Genomic DNA, 12,566 nt, shown 5'->3' on the forward strand with positions numbered 1-12,566 from the left:
CACCGTGCTGATCCGATGGCAGGAGCCAGGAGCCAGGAGCCAGGTGCTTTTCCTGGTCTCCCATGGGGTGCAGGGCCCAAGCACCTGGGCCATCCTCCACTGCACTCCCTGGCCACAGCAGAGAGCTGGCCTGGAAGAGGGGCAACCGGGACAGAATCCGGCGCCCCGACTGGGACTAGAACCCGGTGTGCCGGCGCCGCTAGGCGGAGGATTAGCCTAGTGAGTCGCGGCACCGGCCTTCCACTACTACATTTTAATGGGGACAGCAAACACCTTAACACTCCCACAACACCCTGCAGAGGCTTAATTGCTGAATCCTTTAAGACACTAAGGATTGGGTTAGGAGCTAAACACAACAGCTTGCTGTAGAGCTGCAGCTAGGGGAACAGGCCCCACTCACAGATGGAGGGGATGGGGACAGGCCACACCCCACCAAACACAGATCAGGTCAGAAGCCTCTGACCAGCTGGGAGCTTTCTGGCCTCATCTCCTGGATCTCTTTTTTCTGACAAACTCTTCTTCCCAACCTCATTTCTGGGAGGGATGCACTGAGGAGATGACTTAGTGGCAAACCTAGGAATTCGAGTTGAGATAGTGGATAGTGCACTGTGATCCCCAAGTCTAACGTAGTCGTGGGCAATGTTAATAGAGATGGTGCAGGCAAAGGGAAATGACAGGCATGCTCTGCTGCAGAACTGTGACACAGGGGCAGGCACTACAGGCCAGGATCCCCTGAGGTTCCCCTGAGGTTCCCAGCCTTTACTTTCTCCTCAGTGACCACTCCTCAGGCCACCTCTTCTCTGTGGCCACAGACAGTTTTGAAAGCAGTATCCTGGGACGGGGCATTTAGTCATTACTGAAGGCTACTACAAGTGCAGGAAAGGAAGGATGCAGAGCATATCTATGAGTATTTAGTCCAGAGGGAGCATTTTAAAACATTATAGTCCTGTTTGCCACAAGCAGCCCTGCCATATACCCACTTCCTTGGCTTTGGCCTTGATGGTCATTTGTCTGTTAATGTCTTACTTCAGAATATACTCCCAACCATTGCTATTGGACAGCAGATGGTTGGTGAGAAAACTCTTTATAGATTTTTTAAGATCTATTTGAAAGGTAGAGTGACAGAGAGTGAGAAGGAGTGATCTTCCATCCACTGGTTCATTCTCCAGATGTCTGTGAAGTCATGGATGGGCCAGGTTGAAGGTAGGAACTCCATCCTAGTCTCCCACATGGATGGGAACTCACATACTTAGACCATTGCCTGTTGTCTAAGTGCATTAAGAGGAAGCTCAATTGGAATCAGAGGTGGGACTTAATTGCAGGTCCACTAATATGGGCTGTGGTCATCCCAAGTGACAGCTTAACCCGCTGCACCACAACACCTTCTACCTTGATTTTATTAATTTATGTATGTACTTAAATATTTATTTATTTTAAAGATAGAGATCTTCCATCCACTGCAATGATTGTGGCTGAGCTAGGCTGAGGTTGGGAGTAGAGAACTCAATCTGGTTTCCCACATGGGTGGCAGGGACCCAACTACATAAGCCATCACCTGCTGCCCCCAGGACACATTGTCAGGAAGTTGGAATTGAAAGTGTGGAGAGGACTTGAACCCAGGCACTTTAGTTTGGGTTGCAAGTGTTCTGAAGCATCTTAAGCACTGTTCCATACACCCACCCCCACCTCAGTTTTTAAAGAAAGAGAAGAAAATCCATTTCTCTTTCCTTTTGCTGTAAATAAAAGAATGGATAATATTAATTGCTTGTTCCAAGCATCATTCCTGTTGCCACAAAAGAACCAACTTTTGGATAATGCTAGTGCTGTGTGTCACAGAGCAGAGGTTAAAAGAACCCATACTCTCAGTAATATCACTCAGCCACCAAATTCATCAACCCCAGGACCACTCTGTCTGAATCTCATTCAAGCCAGTTTAAGTTGGGCTTTTAGTGATTTGAAGTCAAAATCATCTTCAGAAAAACATCATGTATTCTCTGCAAGGTGTTTGTGGGAAGGACTTTGAACTAAACTACCCATGGACAGCTAATGGACAACCAAAGAGTTGGCTTTGCAATTTTGTGTTACTACAAGCTGTCCTAACTAAAGACACAAGACTGTTGGGATTTCTTCTATTTGATCACTCTTACATTTGGTGCCTAAAAGGGGCAGAGGTAACTCAGCTTTACCATTTGGCTGTGTGGTCTCAGGGCCTCATTTTCTTCACCTACCCATGGAGATCATCACAGTTCTTGCCTTAGAGGGTTATGATCAGAATCAAAAGAAATGATATGACTTATGTATATTAGCTAGAATTTATTTAAGCTATGAGTAGCAAGCAAAAATAAATATTTAAAAGTGTGACTTAGGGGCTGATGTTGTAGTGTAGTGGGTTAAGTCACATTCTGTGACTCCAGCTTCCTATATTGGTGCCAGTTCCAGTACTAGCTTCTCTACTTCTAACCCAGCTCCCTGCTAATACAGCTGGGAAAGCATTGGAGGATGGCCAAGTGCTTGGTCTCCTGCATCCATATGGGAACCCGGATAAAGCTCCTAGCTCATGGCTTCAGCCTGGCCCAGCCCTGGCAGTTGTAGCTATTTGAGCAATGAACCAACAGATGGAAGATCCTTCTTCTCTCTCTCTCTCTTTCTCTCTTTGTAATTCTGCCTTTCAAAAAAAAAAAACCCACTTGTAGGTTAACACTTCCTTCACTCTTACATTTAAGGATCCAAACATATTTATTATAGGACAAGCATGGTTCTTCATAGTAGCAGATCCAGGCCCTTTCTTCCTTGTCACCTCATCCCTAAGGTTCCCTCATGATATAAAATGTTTCCTGCAGCTCCAGGAAACACCCACTCTCCATCCCATCCAGGAGGACAACAGAAAATAAGAAGTTCATGTTCCTACTCTTTAAGAACATTTCCTTAAGTTCAGCCTTTGGCCTAGCAGTTAAGATGTCTTGTCCCATATCAGAGTGCCCAGCTTTCATTCCTGGCTTCCATTTCCAATTCCAGCTTCCATCTAATATTCACTCAGGGAAGCAGCAGTGGTGACCCAAGTAATTGGGTCCCTGCCACCCTTTTGGGAGACCTGGATTGGGTTCCTGGCCCCTGACTTGGGCCCAGCCCAGTACTGGCTGTTGCAGATATTTGAAGAGTGAATCAGCAGATGGGAGATTTCTCCATGTCTACCTGTCTCCTTCTCTCTGCCTCTTAAATAAATAAATAAGTAAGTAAATATTTTAAAAGAACATTTCTTAGAAGTCACACACTATGACAACAGGTGTGCTCAACTGAGGAATCAAGGAATCTGTTATTGAAAAGGGGAAGGAAGGATCCAGCTTTTGCTACCCCTGCAGATGATGAGCCCTACGATGTGCAACAGAGGCAGAATCTACACAGGGCAGATGTTCTCATTAAAATTTCCACAGGGCAAGTCTTCTCCTCACCATGCACACAACAACCCTAATCTTACTTCTGTCAAAATCTCATGTTTTAGTCTCATCTAGGGTACATTTATGCTAATGGTTTTTGAGCTACTACACTGCATAGACACATAGGATCTGGGTAATTTCAGTGTGAAGTAAGGGACATGGTTGCCAAGTCACTGCACACTGGCTCATAGGATGTACTCAGTGAATCTTTGCAATTACCATCCTTGTGTTTAAACAACTAGATTATCAAGGCCATGAAAAATGCATCTTAAATTCCTCCTCTACCACTTACCAGCTGTATGATCTTGGGCAAGTCCTTAAACCTCTCTGTGTAGTAGCCCCATTTCCATGTGTTTCAGAGCTGCATTTAGCTCTTGCTTCATGCATTCCTTTATAAACTCAACATTCCTTTCTAATCTTGATTTTCCTGTCACAAGCCTTTAAGATCACAGCACTCATAAGTTATTGTCTGAATGAGACCTCTAAATGTAACTACATGAGAAAATGTTTCTCATTCTTGCTCTTTTATCTAGTGATACAAAGAACATGTTTTGATAAGTAGATGAGATTCTAATACACCAGGAGGATACTTAGACAAAAGAACAAACATCCAAGAAAATATGTGAGACAACTTAGTCTAAATGTACTCATTCTCCTTGGAGAGAGAAGGAAGCTAATGTTTTGATCATATGGCTTGGAAATCTACAAATAGCTTTTTCACAAAAGGCCAGATTCATGAAACATGAAATAGAAAAGATGGTAGACAGATAATTTAAGTTTGGTGTTGATTCCATAGTTACATGTTAATCCAAGGTAAGTATGAATAAAAATTTGATTGGATGAGTTTGCAGTCAATTCATTGATTTTTCATCATGAAAAGTTTAAAAATAGATAGATGTTTCCAATAAGAAAATTGTCTCTAGAATGAGAAAGGAAAAAAGAGAGAGATGAAGGAGAAAAATGGTATCTGTATTTGTAGGAAGCTTGGGAATCATAGCTGCTTCAGCAAAGGAGTGAGAGGCCTGTGCTTGGTGTTGCAGAGGAGGTGTGTTTCTCTTTCCCATCTCCTCAGTCAAACCAGGGACAGGAATATGAGTGCAATCAGAAAATATCTGATTGTTTTCTAAAGAGCATTTAGTCTGATATTATCAGAATTATTCATAATTCCTTTCCATGACAAATGGCTCTCTCAGGTGAAGATTGTAATCAACAATGTGGTGACATCTCCTCCTTTGGGAGATGTGACTTTCCCTACAACATATCTTGCAGGAAGTTATTCAATCATTAATCGAAGTCTAAGACTCTAAAAACATTAACAAAGTACTCACAAAAAAGAGCATCCAATAAACCAAATCTTGTGAAGCTACTCAGACTTCCAAGTACACAGCTCTGCAGGAGGGCACCCCTGTTCAAAAGAGCACATCTGATTCCCTTGTCTTAGCTCTTACATTCTGTTCCTCATCTGTTACTGTGGCCCTGGTAAATGGGGTCTCACTGTAACATGTAAGCAAGAGCAATATGAGGAAATAGAAATTTCACAAAGAACAGCCCAGAGATAGCAGAACTTATAAATCCAGAGTCTATAAAACACAAGGTTATTCAGGACCCAAGATGTTTGCAAGAAAGAAAAGGTCTGGGGAAACTACTAAGAAAGCATTACTGTTGGTGATGATGCTTTTGTGAAGAAATAACAGCAAACCTGATTCAAGTGGTTCAAATGTTAACAAAATATATTAAGTGAACTTCAAAAACTTTTCACATCTCATTGAACAGAAGCAAAAACCAAGTAAGTACATTCACAATTAAGATCACACACTGCACACACTGAAATATTTAACCATTGCACACAAGATGATGAATGATACTTGTATCTTTATCTTCATGGGGAATCAAGAGGGCAGGACTGTCTATATTTCTCAACCATCTACACTCACATAGGAGCAGGTTCTGAAGCTATGTATTAAAATTGGAAATAGGTAATCAATTATGACATACTTCTGACACCTGCACTTTCCACAGGGAAAATAACACACTCAAGCTTCCTTATGAGCACAGACGCCATCATTTACCTTCCCTCAAAATACTTATTTCCAACATATAAAACAACTGTTACTATTTGTTGCCTATTCCTCTTTTATCAAAAGTAGAAGCACTGGATTTCAAGTTTTTTTTTTCTTTTATATATTTCTATATCTATGGCTAGTGCTTGGATTCTTTGTGTTCCTACAACTTCAGTTTACAATTCTGGAATATGAGGGAATGTTAACAAATTAGCATCAAGAACCTATTTCCTAAACCACAAAGACCTGATTGGAATAATGATCACATTTGATTTTTGCTGGATTACATTCTGGAAATTTTCTCCAATGTTTTGGCTTCATGTGAATTATAAAGGTGATTTTTTAATAAAATGTGACATAATTTTCCTTTTTAAAGAATTTATTTATTTATTTGAAAGTCAGCATTACTCAGAGATAGAAGCAGAGGCAGAGAGGACTTCTATCCACTAGTTCACTCCCCAACTGGTCGCAATGTCTGGAGCTGCACCCATCTGAAGCCAACAACCAGGAGGTTCTTCTGGGTCTCTCCCATGTGTGCAGGGGCCCAAGTACCTGGGCCATCTTCCACTGCTTTCCCAGGGCATAGCAGAAAGCTGGATTGGAAGTGGAGCAGCTAGGTTTTGAACTGGCACCCATATGGGATGCTGGTGCTGCAGGTGGCAACTTTATCTGCTGTGCCACAGTGCTGCCTCCAACATAATTTTCTAAAGAGCATGAGTATTTATTTTAACTGGAGTACTTCATGGAAAACAGAATACAAAACAGAACAGGAAATCTTTCTGTGTTTAGCTAACTATTAAGAAAGGCAAAACAAGACCTGAAGACTGGAGCTGGCCTCACCTCAATAAAAGGCCTAGACTTACGCTGTTGAAGAGATGTATGAATATGTCATGTGTGAGTATGTCACACACTCTTGACACCAGACAACACTTCTCAGTGACTATGTTAAATCAAGACAAAAAAGTCATTGTGTAAATACATCTCTCTGTGTTTGTGACTCTGCTTTGATCCAGTTCCCTGTTAATAACATGGGAAAAGTAGTGGAAGATGTCTCAAGTGCTTGGTTACTGCCACCCATGTGAGAGACCTGGGAGAACCTCCTGGCTCCTGTTTCTTGGCTTTAGTTTGGCACAACACTGGCCACTGCGGCCATTGGGGAGTAAAACATTGAATAGCAGTTCTCTGTGTGTGTGTGTGTGCCTTTCTCCCTCTCTCTTCCTCTCTCTTCCTTTCTCTGTCTGTAATTGATTTTCAAGTAAATAAATGTAAAGGAACACACGAAAATGCCCATTATGTCCCTCTTGTTACTACCATAACTAACTGGTCCTCCATAAGAATTAGCTTTAGCTCTACTGCATTCTCTCTGCATCCCAAATAAGAACTATTAGGATTACCGAGGGCCGAATAAACTTCCTCAAGATAGCCAATACAGAGAAGCATCTTTCTTCCTTGAACAATAATCAGTATATGTGAAATGGGCCCAAATCCATTCAGAAACTCTCTTGAGTAGCCTCTGTGTGACATACTACACAATCATTTCTGGTCTGCAATCATATTTATTACTCAAAATATTTACTCTTTAGACAACAGCTGTCATACTGATGGTCTTTGGGAAAAGTGGCCTCATAAAAGTATTTTTTAAAATTTTTGTCATCACAGCACAATAAAAAATAATGATCATGACAAACATTGTGACTATGTGAGGGTGAAAAGTAAAATTCACAGGTGAGAACAAAATTGAAGATACATAGCAATACTGTCAATGTCAAAATTCTTAAAATTATAAAGTGGAGTGTAAAGTTCATTGGATTCATGCATGCCGAGAGATATTTTAATTTATCTTCTCATTAAAATAAAGTCACAAAACACGTATTAAAATGCAACACTTAAGATCTATGAACCAGAAAATGTGGGCAAATATCAAACATATATTTTTATCATTCAACAGATGCAAATTCTCAAATCTCTAAGCTTTTTCTCCACAGGCAGAGTCTTGCCTTCCCAGGCAATCTCACTTGCGGTCTAACTACACCAACTCCCTGGAAGAAAAAACAAACTGCTGTGTGTCCACCAAAGTGCATTTGCTTTTCAGATCTGGCACTGCTTAGCTAGGGTGGGTTTGCCCTGACTTCTGTGACAACCTTTCTCCCTTTAGAAGTATCAGAGTATCATTTCTGTCTTGTCCCCAGATACCAGCATCTATGTAGTTGACTATTAATATGTCTCCCAGAATAGAAACTGCAGTGAGAGGAAAACCTTAATGTCCCAAAGGCTTAGCCATACAGATGGCAGGTGTACCCAGAATTTTCACCCAGTCCTAAGAGAAGCTTCAGGGGCAGGATGAGACCCAGGGAATGACATCCACTAGACACTCCTGGAGCCTTGGCCACGGGGGACTTCTTGGAACATCACCCTCAGTCAGTTTTAAAAATTAGGAGAGGAAAAGGGAGGAGGGTGAGTGGAGGTGACATCACCCTGCAGTTTGCAAAGGTAAAGTCAAGCCAATGGCTGCATTTAAGGAATGCAAAATGAAGACAGGCCCAAGGATATTTTGCACTGGAGTGTCAGGGAGACGTTCTCTGATTTCCTCTTTTGTGAAACTTCACCAAATAAACATTCAAGCGCCCTGGTGATGCCTGCAGCTGCCTCAGAACTCTGCCAACAAGTTCATCATCAGGTGCCCTTCCCAATCTTTGGACCGAAAAGCTGAGTCAAAGCTGTTTCTTCTCTGATTTACAGAGTTTGTGGTACTGTATGCCGATGGGGAGAAAGGAGGGACCGGGCACCCCCAACAGACCACAGCTCCTCCATGCATGAACCCTGTACTCCGAGTCCAGATTCTCCCTGATCATCCTCCTGTCCTCACTGCACAACCTGAGGAGAGGTGGCACTACAGCCACTCGGAAGAGACGGCTCTGGTGCTAAGCTGGGGTCACTGTGCAGGGACAGGGTATGTCACCCATATTCTGGAGCCAGCCCAGCCTTCACCTGGTGGAGTCTGCAGATGCAAGGGCTCACCGTGGGGAAGTCCAAGTCCCTCCACACTCAGTTCAAGCAGGATCTAACTTTTCCACCTCCCCCTTCTCAGACACCTGGCCCTAAGCATACTGCATTTCCTGCTTCTCAAGTCTCTGGTTTCCTCTTTGCAGAGGGGAGAAAGCTGAGCCACCACACGGACATTTCTCCCAGTGCAGCTTGGAAGAGACTGTGACGTGACGATCTCACGAGATTACGTGGTTGCCCCTCCCGCGAGGGGTGCCTGGTTGGACAGCTTGCAAAGCGGGTGGGCATGGATGATGTCATAAAGCGGTAGCCAATCAGCATGCTCGCTGGCATAGTGGGTACGGGGGGAATGTTGCCAGGTGAGGGGAGTGAGGACCTGGGGCTACTGCCGATTCCCCCGCGGCCGGCACCATCACCTCCGTGTTCCTGTGCAGTCTGGTGATCTATACCGCATTCAGGTGGGATAGAACTTACTGGCTTACTGGCATTTCATTGACTTCTGGGTCTTTGCTTTCTCCATGCTCTGGAGTCATTTCTCTGTTGTGTCCTTTGTGTGCGTTCGTGTGTACTTAAAATGCGTTTGAATAATGTTTAAAGATATTACATAATTTAAATTTCTCTCGTAGATGCGTGTTTGCTAGTTAGCCTTTTGTCCTTTAATGTTTTCTGTTTGTTTCTTGCTGTGACTCATAATGATTGTCTACCTGGTAATCTTGCTAAATCCGGTTGTATTTGGCTTGGAGTTAGATTGGATTCTCTCCCTATAATGGTGTCATCCACATATATTGAGTTTTATTGCTTAAAAGTTGATATTTAAATTTATGCTTCTTTTTTGTTGTTTGATTTCCCTGACCATTCCTCCCATTTAGTGTTGAAGAGGGAGGGGAGAGAAGGCAGTCATGTCCGGGTCTGTTCCTAGGGAGAAGGCTTTCACGGATCCTGTATTAAGTAGTGTGCTGTGGTCCATTTTAGACTATCTTGATCACAAGAAGGAAGTCACTGTGTTCTCCTATTCTGCTAAAAGTTGATTTTCTTATGGTTGGATATTGAATTTTATTAAATGCTTTTTAATATTTAATCTAAATGGCCATGTAATTTCCTTATATTTTTCACCTACATGGATGATTTACAGAGTTTGAGAATGCTAAAAATTTTTCACTTTTTAATGTACCTTGCTTGATATTGATCTGTTATGCTTTCATATGTGATTAAATTCATATAATCATATTTTGCTCAGAATATATGTACCTCAGTTTATGAAAGACATTTTTGTATTTCATTTTCATTGCATACCCTGGACTCACTTGCATCATATGTGTAACACTGGCTTCCCAAAAGAGATTCAAAATATTCTGAGTATGTCCACTTGGAACAAGTTAGGGAAATTCAGTGTTTTTTCTCATAGAAGTGTATAATGTTCCGTAAGTCTGGATCCAGATTTTTGCTTGTGGGACATTTTTCTTGATTGGTTGGTTTGGAGTTTCAAAAATTGGTTCAACTTATTAAATTATATAGGAATTTTCCTATTTCATCTTATAGTTGTGTTTTTGGAAATTGGATATCAAAATGTAGCAGATTTTGAACTCTGAAGTCAATTTTTAGATAATTTTTAGTTATATAAGTGAATAAATTTCATGCATTTCATATATACTGACTTAGGAGCATAGTGGTACTTCCCACCCTACCACCTCTCCTGCTCATGCTGCCATCCTCCCTCCTGCTTAATATTGTAGTCTTTCTTTTTACAATGACACATTTTCAGTTCATTTTATATTCATGAAATTATCCTGCCACTAAGTACAAAATTCAACAAATAGTAAGAAAAAAAGCCTATTCCTCAACAGCAGATATAAGGGTTGTAGACAATAATCAGATATCAAAACATCAATTTCATTCATATGTATTACTTTTTTGTATTCTATTAATTATCACAGATCAGGGAAAACATAACATTTGTCTTTGAGGACTGGCCTTTCTCACTAAGTATAATGACTTCCAGTTGTATCCATTTTAATACAAAGGACATAATTCCATTATTTTTATGGCTGAGTAGTAGTCCATAGTGTGTATATTTAACACATTTTCAGTTGATGTACATCTAGGCTGATTCCATCTCTTAGCTATTGTGAATTGAGCTGCAATAAACATGGAGGTACAGATAACTTTCATATGCTGATTTTACTTCATTTGGGTAAATCTCAGGAGTGGGATGGCTGGGTCATATAGTAGATCGATTTTCAAATTTCTGAGGAATCTCCATACTGTTTTCCACAACAGCTGTCCTAGTTTACATTCCCACCAACAGTGTATTAGGGTAATATCCCCACATCCCCACCAGTATGTGTTGTTTTGGTTGCTGTATGAAGGGGGTCCTAACTGTGGTGAGGTGAAACCTCATGGTGGTTTCTATTTGCAGTTCCCTGATGGCTAGTGATCAGAATTATTTCTTCTTGTGTCTGTTGGCCATTTGAATTTCATCTTTTGAAAAAATGTCTGTTCAAGTCCTTTGAACCATTTCTTAACAAGATTTTTTGTTTTGTTGTTGTTGAGTTTATCAGTTACATAGTTTGGAAATATTTTCTCCCATTCTACCAGTTGCCTCTTTGGAGTCAAGTTTTTACTCATAAGAATTTCACAAAATCTTAATATCTTGGTGAGTTCTATAAGCTCTGTAAAGAATAGCACTGTTGGCTGGCGCCATGGCTCACTAGGTTAATCCTCCACCTGCAGCGCCGGCCCCTGGGGTTCTAGTCCTGGTTGGGGCACCGGTTCTGTCCCAGTTGCTCCTCTTCCAGTCCAGCTCTCTGCTGTGGCCTGGGATAGCAGTGGAGGATGGCCCAGGTCCTTGGGCCCTGCACCCCTGTGGGAGACCAGGAGGAAGCACCTGGCTCCTGGCTTCAGATCAGCACGGTGCACCCGCTGCAATGCGCCGGCCACAGCGGCCATGGGGGGTGAAGCAACAGAAAAAGGAAGACCTTTCTCTCTGTCTCTCTCTACTGTCCACTCTGCTTGTCAAAAAAATAAAATTAAATTAAATAAAAAAGAACAGCACTGTTTTAATTTCTTTTTTAACTTTTTTATAAACTTTTACTTAACAAATATAAATTTCCAAAGTACAGCTTTTAGATTACAGTGGCTTTTCCCCCCCATAACTTCCCTCCCACCCACAACCCTCCCATCTCCCGCTCCCTCTCCCATCCCATTCACATCAAGTTTCATTTTCAATTATCTTTATATACAGAAGATCAATTTAGTATATACTAAGTAAAGATTTCAACAGTTTGCACCCACACAGAAACACAAAGTGTAAAGTACTGTTTGAGTACTAGTTATGCCATTAATTCACATAGTACAGCACATTAAGGACATTGATCCTACATGGGGAGTAAGTGCACAGTGACTCCTGTTGTTGATTTAACAATTGACAGTCTTTTTTATGGCATCAGTAATCACCCAAGGCTCTTGTCATGAGTTTCCAAGGCTATGGAAGCCTTTTGAGTTCGCCAATTCAGATCTTATTTAGACAAAGTCCTAGTCAAAGTGGAAGTTCTCTCCTCCCTTCAGAGAAAGGTACCTCCTTCTTTGATGGCCCGTTCTTTCCACTGGGATCTCACTCACAGAAATCTTTCATTTAGGTCATTTTTTTTTTTTTACCACAGTGTCTTGGCTTTCCATGTCTGAAATACTCTCATGGGCTTTTTAGCCAGATCCAAATGCTTTAAGTGCTAATTCTGAGGCCAGAGTGCTGTTTAGGGCATCTGCCATTATGAGTCTGCTGTGTATCCTGCTTCCCATGTTGGATCGTTCTCTCCTTTTTAATTCGATCAGTTAGTATTAGCAGACACTAGTCTTGTTTGTGTGATCCATTTGAGTCTTAATACTATCATTATGATTTGAACTGATTATGAACTGAAACTGATCACTTGGACTAGTGAGATGGCATTGGTACATGCCACCTTGATGGGATTGAATTGGAATCCTCTGGTATGTTTCTAACTCTACCGTTTGGGGCAAGTCCGATTGAGCATGTCCCAAATTGTACCTCTCCTCCCTCTCTTATTCCCACTCT

At 41.6% G+C, this 12,566-nt stretch overlaps 1 long non-coding RNA gene across 1 annotated transcript in view; it reads left to right on the forward strand.

Annotated features, from left to right (window-relative positions):
- The first annotated feature begins 8,017 nt into the window (after positions 1–8,017).
- Positions 8,018–12,566, forward strand: part of LOC138843422 (uncharacterized) — a 37,705-nt gene continuing 33,156 nt past the window's right edge. The window contains exon 1 of the long non-coding RNA XR_011378125.1: positions 8,018–8,955. This is a non-coding gene — a long non-coding RNA (uncharacterized lncRNA). The remainder of the gene's footprint in view (positions 8,956–12,566) is intronic.

The sequence above is a fragment of the Oryctolagus cuniculus genome, chromosome 8 (genome assembly GCF_964237555.1).
Source record: "Oryctolagus cuniculus chromosome 8, mOryCun1.1, whole genome shotgun sequence".
NCBI classification, from domain to species: domain Eukaryota; kingdom Metazoa; phylum Chordata; class Mammalia; order Lagomorpha; family Leporidae; genus Oryctolagus; species Oryctolagus cuniculus.